General features: G+C 35.7%; 1 protein-coding gene across 1 annotated transcript in view; it reads right to left on the reverse strand.

The window, feature by feature from the left end:
- LOC150108028 (uncharacterized) overlaps positions 1–10,532 on the reverse strand; it is a 52,699-nt gene extending 42,167 nt beyond the window's left edge. The window contains exon 1 of the mRNA XM_090415529.1: positions 10,456–10,532. The gene's annotated coding sequence lies outside the window, so the exon portion shown is untranslated. The remainder of the gene's footprint in view (positions 1–10,455) is intronic.
- Positions 10,533–10,776: the final 244 nt, after the last annotated feature.

Consider the following 10,776-nt stretch of genomic DNA (forward strand, 5'->3'; position numbering starts at 1 on the left):
GCTCGCAGCCATTCTGCCAAACAATTAGTTAAAAAATAAAGTCCTGTTGTAACACCACTAACACGTACCAAACGTATTACATACGGTTTTAATATTTATATAGTGCTTTTCTTTCTATATATATATACAGTCAGCTGTTTCCATGGCTGGCTATAAAAGCAATATTAATAAAGAAAATGCCCATTTGCGAATCTCATTAGGCGATTTATAAATTTATTAATTCACATGAAACTTTGAAGTGACTATATTTAATATATTTAGTATATAATTACGCTAACATTCTACTTACTATGTATATATATATATATATATATATATATATATATATATATATATATATATATATATATATATATATATATATACATCATGAGATTTTTTCCAGAAGATTGTTTCTGGTTGTTGTGCCATCTCAGCTGAAAGCGCGGGAGTGACGCACAACATGCAATGCTATCTCGTAATCGTACGAGGCAAACCAAGATGCAGACACTCTCTTCACCTAAGTTGACGATGCAAATACTCTGTTCAGATCCCCACCTCCACCGATTCATTTTCACGTCCAATAGATGTGAAACACCTTCGCAATTCTTCGTAATATACGCGCCTGGTGTTTTTCTCTTCGCGTTATAGCAATTTCCCTTGATTATATAATGCCTCTAAAAGTGTCAATCCTTTTACACAGTTAGAAGGTACTTACACTTGAATAGGATTGAAATGTATCATGTGCTCGGAGACGAAAAACAAATTCTACAGTGACTTTAAAAGTGGATTGTTTTATCTTCTCTGACAAGCAAATAATGTAGCCAAATGTTCTAATATTCGGATAGTAATATTTTACATTATAGAAACAGTGCGATAGTTGAGACAAAAAGGCAACTTCGTCATAGAGCAATTTGTAAAAAGCGATCTTCTTAAAGGCTCTCGTATTTATTATTATTATTATTATTATTATTATTATTATTATTATTATTATTATTATTATTATTATTATTATTACATACGAATTGAATATATTATATACGAGATGAATAATAATATTCAACTCAAACAACTAATTATATCACATATAAATACAATATCCCGTGTGGGGACACCTGTAACCCCCATCGGGCGCGTCCCCTGGTGGCGGATCGGGGAATGCTCGTCATAGGTTACTATGAAGGGTAGGAGGGAAATAAAATACCTCCCGCGGACCAACAGAATAGCAGTTCCCTCATAGGCCGGTCTGGGGGCCTCGAAGGTGGCAGCCCCACCACCAGACTCGGGTGCTGAAGGCTAATCCCCTGCACACCTTAAAATTTCACTCATTAAAAGAAATAACAAAGAGATAGCCGAACTGCCTAAATGGTTAGCGACAAAGCGAGAAAAAGGTACATGAGATATCGAACATGAAACATTAAAAGTCTACATGGAAAAGAAAACGAATTAATTGATGAATTTAAAAAATCAAGATTTGATTTGCTAGCAGTCACAGAAACAAAAAAGAAAGGTCAAGGTTGCCAGAAAATGAAAGATGGGTATAAACTTTTCTATTCAGGGGTAAACCCAAGAGAATGGGGAAAACAAGGGGGTAGCTTGCATAATTAAACTAGATCTCAAAGAATATATTACTAAATGGCAACTAATAAACGAAAGGTTGTTGACAATCACTATAGATTTTAAATCAGACAACCAAGTATTCACTGTAATTGTTGCATACGGCCCAAACGATAATGCCAATAAAGAAATTAAAGATGAATTCTTCGAACTCTTACAAAAAACAATTGAAGAAGTTCAAGTAGCATATCATACTACTAGGAGACCTTAATGGCCGGGTAGGGAATCAAGTAGATGAAGAAACGAAACAAGTGTAGGGATCACAAGGAGAAATAACTCGGAATAATAATGGAGAAAGAATAATAAATCTTTGCCTTACAAATAAGTTAGTGATAGCGAATACTATGTTCAAGCATAAAGAAATCCATAAGTTTACCAGGGAAGAGCCCAATAGAAACGAAAAATCTATAATCGACTACGCCATCATAAGCAGATCGTACTGGAAGTATACAAAAAATGCAAGAGTCTACAGACGTCCTGAAATAGGCAGTGACCACTACTTATTAGTATTGGAAACAATCCATAAAATAAAAGTTGAAAAATGTAGAAAAAAGTAGCAAGGAAATAAATGTTAAGATAAAGAACTACAAACTAAAGAAAGAAGAAACAGCCATTGAGTATAAAAGTAAAATAGAAGAGAAGATGAAAGAAGTAGAAAAAGAGATATATGAAGACCAAGATGTAGAAAACCTATGGTACAGGTTCAAAACACTTCTTCTAGAAACAAGCAAAGAAATTTGTGGTGTATCATTAAATAATAAACAGAAGAAACATGAAACACCCTGGTGGACTAAAGAACTAAAAGAAGAAATTAAAAAGAAAAAGCAATTATTGAGAGATATATAACATCAAAGCTGCAGGTTGATAGAGAAATGTAAAGTACGCATCACATGAAAACCAATGTATGTAATGTATGTATTATATGTAAACAAATGTACGTAATGTAGGAATCATATGTAAACAAATGTAAATAATGTATCATATGTAATCAAATGTATGTAATAACTGTAACAAATGTATGTAATGTAATAAAATAAAAATAAAAAATAAATGTAAGAAAAAAAATATATTAAAAAACTAATTATTATTATAATACATCAACATAATTCACCACTACACTGTCCATATACCTTCCAGTAATACATAATCCACCATCCCAATCTACAATTGTGTCTGTTAATTCTATGTGTTCATGCCATGTGCAGACAATGTGGGAGAAAAAAAAAAACTCAGGTTTACGGTATACGATATAATGATAATAATAAACTGCCCACTGCGCCACTGAGCTGTTCATTTTACTAGACATTTCCTCACCTGAGGTGATAAATGCCTCTGACGAATAAATATTAGACAATACTGACTTCAGCCATTATTATTTTAAATATCCATACAATTTATAGACACAATTTTACTTTTAACGCGATAGACCTGTTGTCTGTCTAGTTAGAAGTAAAATAGTTATTAATAATAAAATAACAGAACGGATACTTTTAATTATCGTGAATGTTAAATATCATAGGAAGGAAAAAAGGACACCAAAAAACTTCAGATATTTTGCAGGTTATAAGCCTGATAAACAGAAACTCTTAATCCTAATCTTGTACAAAAGGAAACACTGAAAAACACAACGCATTAGCAGTAAGTGTATACTTATATTATACTTATATTATTATATGGCAGCAAAATTTGGACAATAAATAAACAAGAAAGAAAGAACAAAAAAAGAATAAAAACGAGTGAAATGAGATTCATGAGAAAAACTACAAACTACACACTATTTGACCGAAAACGGAATGGACATATTTAAAAATAATTAAAAATAAAAACAAGAGAAGGATAACTAAACACATAAGTAAACAAAACTGGATAGAACATGTAAACAGAATGGCCAGCACTACTCGATATCCTAAAAAAAATAATAAAATATAAAGGAAAGGAAAGAGAAGACTAGGTGAACCCCAAAAGACGTTGTTAATTGATTAAAAAGACCGGAACAGATCATTTGGTCTACATCCGTAATATACTATAAGAAAATTCCTTACATGTAACGCTTCATTCTTAGTTTAGAATTTTTTACTTCCTCTCTCTATAAGCGGAATCGTTTTTATTTTCATTCTCTTATAATTTGTAAATTGTAGTATATATATATATATATATATATATATATATAAACTTTAATGAGTACAGCAGTGATCTCATTTATGCAGTTCACTACCCTATTGCGTGATTATTTTCACTCTTGGGCTTCCTGTTAGAGCTCTAATGCTAATGGTTTACGTGCGATTAAACAAAATGAAATTATAACAATGATGCAGAAAGTTTACGTTTTCGCAATGCATTAAAAAAAAAAAAAAAGTGAAATACAGTTTTTATTTATTTTTACTTTCCTCACCAGAGAGACATAATCGATGGGGAAACAAGCAGACGATGATTATTGGAATACAATTTTATGTTTATTAATAATGGATGTTGCGAGTGGGAACACTGAATGTTGGAAGCATGACTGGAAGGGGAAGAGAGGTGGCAGACATGATGAGGAAGAGGAAGTTGGACATTTTATGTGTGCAGGAGAGAAGGTGGAAGGGGATAAAGGCGAAGGAACTGGGAGATGGATATAAATTGTTCTAATCTGGGGCGAATAAAGAGGGAAGAAATGGTGTCGGAATTGTGGTATGTGGCAGAATGAAGGGCGAAGTACTGGAAGTATGTAGAAGGAACGACAGGATCATGCGAATGAAATTGGGTCTCGGAGAAGAGCAAGTGGGCGTCGTATGTGTATACCCCGCAAGTTGGCTGTACAGTAGAGGAGAAAGAAGAGTTCTGGAACGTGTTAGATGACGAAATGAGGGAACTGGAAGAAAACGAGATGGTGATTGTCGGAGGAGACTTGAACGGAATTGCCAACAAGAAAATATACCCAAGGAATGGAGCGAAAGTACTCTTGTCCCCATGGACACATAGGGAAACAGGATAGAGACTGTGAAAGGGTGCATCGTGGCAAAGTGGGAATGATGAACCAGGAAAGAGAGAGGATTGTGGACTTTGCAGAAGTGTTTGATCTGGCAATTGTTAACTAGTTTTTCTACAAGAGGGAAGAACGTTTGATAACATTTAGAAGTGGTAACAACAGTTCACAAATTAACTACATTTTGACTAGAAGAAAACATCTTAAGGTTGTGACAAATTGTAAGGTAATTCCAGCAGATCAAGTGGCACAGCAACACCGACTGCTGTGCGCAGACTTTAAAATAAGATCGAAGATAAGAACCTCTGGAAGCCATGGGATGAAGACAATTAAGTGGTTTCGCTTAAAAGAGGAGAGTGTGAGGAATCGTTTTAGGGAGAGGGTGTTAGGGAAGATTTGGGATGGACCAGAAAGTGTACAAGATTGGTGGTAACATAATTCAAAAGTAATCCTGAGCTGTGCAATCGAGGTGCTTGGTGAGACATCTGGAAAGATTGGAGAGCTGAAGGAGGGTTGGTGGTGGAATAATAATGTTCAAGAAGCAGTGACAGCTAAGAGGAAGACAAAGAAGTGGGATGAGTCAAGAGTGGAAGAGGACAGAAAGGTGTACAGAGAGAGAGAAAGCAAGAAGCCAAGAGAGTTGTGGTGCAGGCAAAAGCCATGGCATATCAAGATCTGTATGATCCATTAGAAACAAAGGGAGGACAGAGAAAAATTTACCAACTAGCAAAAGGTAGAAATAAAGCAGCAAAAGACATCTTACATATAAGGCAGATCAAAGACACCGAAGGAAGAGTATTATGGAGGGACGTGGACATAAGAAACAGATGGACAATATACTTTGAGGGACTTTTGACTGAGGAAAATGCAAGGACTCACAGAGAAGATGGGCAGCCTTCTGAGGGGATGGTACAGAACATCAGTAGAGTGAAAGTGAAGGAGGCCATCAAGAATGGAAAATCGGTGGGCCAAGACAGGATTCCAGTGGAGGCATGGAAGGCACTGGTGGAAGAGGGAATTGACCTGCTGTGGGACCTGTTCATGAAACTTTGCCAACAGGAAAATATACCCAAGGAATGGAGCGAAAGTACTCTTGTCCCCATCTACAAGGGTAAAGGGGATGCACAAAACTGTAAGAATTACAAAGGAATAAAGTTGATGTCCAACACAATGAAAATCCTGGAAAGGGTTCTTGATGGAAGATTGAGGAAGGAGGTGGAGATTGCAAAGGAACAATTTGGCTTGATGGCTGGTAGATCAACGATAGATGCTATCTTTGGGTTACAGCAGATGATGGAAAAGGTTCGAGAGAAACAACGGAAGCTAAATCTGGTGTTTATTGATCTGGAGAAAGCATACGATAGAGTGCCAAGGAAAGAAGTCTGGAGGTGTCTGAGGGAGAAGAAGGTACCAGAGAAATATGTCAAGTTGGTGCATGAGATGTACAGAAAGGTGAAGACAAGAGTTCGGACCTGTCTGGGACAGACAAAGTTTTCAAGTAAAAGTTGACTTGCATCAAGGGTCAGCATTAAGTCCGTTTCTGTTTAATATTGTGATGGAGGTGGTGACAGAGAAAGTGAGAGAAGACGCGGCTTGGACAATGTTGTATGCAGATGACATCTTGCTGTGTGCAGATTCAAGAGAAGAAGTGGCAGCTAAACTGGAAAGATGGAAGAATATACTGGAAGAGAGAGGTATGAGACTGAGCAGAAGTAAGACAGAGTATGTGTGTTGCGCAGTGGGCGGTGGCCAGGAGACAGATCTGGAGCTGGAAGGAAATGTCATCAGTAAGGTGAGGGACTTTAGATACTCAGGTTCAACAGTAGAAGAAGATGGAGGGGGATGAGAAGGAAATGGGATACAGGATGCAAGCGGGTTTGAGGAACTGGAGAGAGATGGCTGGAGTGCTATGCGATAATAGGGTGCCAGTCAATCTGAAAGGCAAAATCTATAGGACAGTAGTGACGCCAGCTATGACGTATGCTATGGAAACTGTGGCCCTGAGGAAAATTAACATCAGCAGGATGTAGCAGAGATGAGAATGCTTAGATGGATGTGCGGTGTGACCAGAAAGGATCGTCTGAGAAATGACTGTGAAGAGAACAGTGAAAGTTACGAACTTAGGAGCGAAGATACAGGAGGCAAGGTTGAGATGGTTTGGTCATGTGGTGAGGAGGGAGGACGAATATGTGGGAAGAAAGGTCATGCAGATGGATGTGCAAGGAAGGAGGAAGCGTGGGCGGCCAAAGAAGAGATGGAGGGAGCTGGTAGAAGAGGACTTAAGGATGAAGAACTTGGATGTGGTGACAACCCGAAACAGGAGGATGTGGAGGAGACTCGTCATTAACAGCGACCCCATTTAAATCGGACAAGCTGCAGAAGAAGAATGAGTGAAGCATCTCATGATATTCGGTAACTCAGTGAAGCAGTTCCTGTTCGAATTTGTTATTGTCAGTAAGTTCTTTGAATATTCGAAAATGTGCGCTAATTTTATTTCAGTGGCAAAGCAATTAATATCCCCGTTTCGCACATCTCTCTCTCTCTCTCTCTCTCTCTGTAAATCTGCGGTCAGCATTCAGTGAACTAGAAAGAGGTGAGTGAAGAAATGTGATAAAGTCAATCCTTGCGTTTTGTATTCCTTCCCTTTCTGTTACATAATTTCATGCCATTTCATATTTCAGAGTTCAGCACGACTTTATTAGCTGTCTGTTCATAGTTTGGGTTGTCGGACTATATTGTCAGTCTTGCAGTTAAAAAAAGAAACTGCGAATATCGATTTCTTTTATCTTCGACTAATTACTATTAAATTACGTACGATTTGAAACTACACTTCTACAGTAAACTTCGAAACTTTGATTTTATTAATAGCATTGTATCAATTTTTTTAAGTGGTAAGCGTTACTCTGTATATGATCACCATGACTTTATGAAAAACAGTATGCATAGACATTCTTTTAAAACTTGTAAGTCATTTTTAATAACTGCATCCACGAAAGCTAAAAAAATTACTCTGGACTCACATTAACAAATAAGTCCTTGACTCCCTGGAGGTTTCAGATAATAATAATTAATAACAAATAATAAAATGAGCACATTCCATGATGATTCAACGTTCTCCTTGTGCTTACCGATTTTTACTCAGTTGTTGGATCAGCCAGCCACGCGCTGAATATGATGGGCCAGAAAAAGCGAAAGCAGCGACGTTAATGCATTAAAAATTAACGACAGGATTTTGATTATATTAAAATATTTAAGGGAATCTGTAATCTAGGATTGTCGTATTTTATACAATGCTTCAGTTATGTTATTTTGCTACTGCTCATTGGATTCGCTTCCGTAAAACCGCTGCCATAAAGTGAGGAAAACATGACAAGTAAAAACAAGAAGATGATGGTGTCACTGTGTAAGCAGGGATCACACAGTATCCGAATTTCTGTGCGCGGATATGATAATCTGGATATCTGGGTGATACGGAAACGTCCAGAGGCGATTGACTAGAACTATCTCTGAACTGTTATGATTGAGTACAATGATAAATTGCAGGAATGTGCTCTGCAGCGCTTTACAGACAGGAGGCGAAGGAACGATATGATGTCGGTGGCAGTAGCATATCAGACAAGTAAGATACGGTCGAATTATTTCAAAAGGGTAACAGATGGTGGGAGAACGAGGGGTCATCCCTGGAAGCTATATATAAGCTGAGTTATGAAAAAGCGATTGAAAAGATTTTTTGCACGAAGGGTGGTGAATCAGTGAATGAATTTGTCGGAGTCGCAAGGTACGATACGTATCCTGGCCAGTTTCCCACGATTCCTGGAAAATAATTCTGATACTGATTTTTTTTTATTATTATTATTATTATATGAAAATAAGCGAATCTAAAACTAACATATCGAACTATGATTATACACTGTTAATGCGAATTACTGAGCCATACTTGAAACCCTAATTTAAGAAAATTGATACAATTATACCTGACGATTTTCTTTTATATATCCTTCTGATAGGTGCATTTTTTAAGGTTTATATTCATTTTATTGCTGATTTCCTTCAATACATTAAGGTTCCCCAATTTTGAATTTAGATGATACGACTTTCGATTACATTTGCATGTAAATCCCCACCTATCATTCCTGACAAGTTGGAACACTGCTTGAAAGGATAATCACTATATAGGAAGCTTAATAGATATTTTATGTTGCTCACCCTCTCAAAAATATCAGGACGGTATTTTAATTTTAATTGTAATTTTAAACGACTGCATGGTACTCTTGCTTATCCGTACAACAATACCACCCAATCGTTTAAAAGTACAATTTTGAATTTTTGAAGTACAATTACAATTACTCCTAGAAATATTTCGTATTTTTAAATACAAGACAGAAGTGTAAATAAGTTATAATAGCAAACAGCCAGTTTTTCATTAATTTCTCTGATATTTTCTATCGCTATGTAATATTTGTGATATCCTTAGGTCATTTTTAATTAATATCAGTGTATTAATGGAGATTAGGGTGTAGGCATTATCGCTCAAGCAATTAAGGCTATAAGGGCAGTATTTATTTGAGCTGTTAATTGCGTGTGTTCTTCAGCCGATTTGCTTATTTATAGGGTGAAAATCGTGCTATTCTCGTAATGAGGCCTCTAACTCACCTTTTATATAAAAACATTATTATTATTATTATTATTATTATTATTATTATTATTATTATTATTATTATTATTATTCACCAGGGAGCTTTCCCTTTATACCGATTATCTTGCCTATCGCCAGTGCTTCCGTATGACACTCCAAAAGGCACGTTATACTGAATACTCGTTGGTTGAATACACTATAGACGAGGGGAACATTTCAAAAAAAAAAAAAAACATTTCAAAAGTCTTTTAACCAGAATTAGCCAGTTTCATATACAGAACTGGCATGATTTTACTTTTATCCTTTGTAATTTTCTGGTGACCGACACATTTTGAATGAGTGAGCGAGAAAGAGAGAGAACTATGTCAAAAACCGAAAGGGAAAGCAATCACAAAATACAAAATTAACGGAGCGCTGATACAATAAACGTTCGGTACCTACTGATATACAGTACAGTGGCTTCTGGCGGATGAACTTGAAATTGTAAACAAAATAAATAAGAAAAATATAAATGTTATGAATAGGGAAACAACTTTAACAGCTGGGAAGTGGGGGAAAGGAGTAAGAAATCAATACGATATCATGTTTAATCTCATATGCTTAAATTTTTAAATATTCAAATTTCTTTTTTGAGTATTTAAAATTTCCCTGCTCTTGAGTTTAATGCTGCTTGTTTCTTCAAAACACTTCATAAAAATCTATGTATGGTTTTATCTTTCTTCGGCAACTTTAAATTGTATAATTAAATGCTTCCAACTCAAATTGCATATAATAATGATCTATGAAAGTATTATTATTCATATGAAGCTATTTTATTATCCATATGAAACTACTTTTATTCTCTGAAATTGAACATAAATTTTCGTATGTAGATTGTATGCTAGGAGTAAAGACTCCTATATTTCAAAAATTTTAAGTACTTTTAGTTCCTTTTATTAGGATTAAAATAAACAGATTTTTTAAAAATCGAGTTTTTATTTTATTTTGTTTTAATGCAGCGCTATGATTTCGCATCTATTTTTATGCGCTTTTGGAGTACTTTTTTAAAAACATTTACTAAAAATCGCCGAATTAATTTTAAAATTTCCGAATTTATTAACAGCAGATGAGTCAGATGTGGCTGCTGTCGTCCAATGCTTAAACAAACTTTTGCTTCAAGGCTGCAGTTTAATTATGCATTATATATTTACATTTTGCTGCGTGCAAGATAAGTTGCACATCATGCTATTAAAAAATAAATAAATAAAACATTACTTACAGTGCAGAAGGATTCCGTATATTGATTGCATACTCCAGGTGATGTTAAATATAAACTCCTAATATTATCGCGTGAAGATTTTAAAACCACTACACTACAATTTTTTTACTTTTATATCTACAAGAAGGCGTTTCCTTGGCGACTGAAGAGCACGTTATGCTGTTGTGGACTGGTGTGGAATGTCGAGTTTCTCATTTTACGCTAGATGTCACTCTCTTCAATAAACGTAAAGGCTGGTTGATCTAAATTAGATCCCAGCATTCATTGGCTCAGTGTAATATCCGGCTGAAGTAGAGTCCAGCATGGCAGTTCCGAAGAACT

This window comes from Typopeltis vanoorti, chromosome 3, assembly GCF_054136105.1.
Source record: "Typopeltis vanoorti isolate ZY-2024b chromosome 3, IOZ_Tvanoo_1.0, whole genome shotgun sequence".
Taxonomy (NCBI): Eukaryota; Metazoa; Arthropoda; class Arachnida; order Uropygi; family Thelyphonidae; genus Typopeltis; species Typopeltis vanoorti.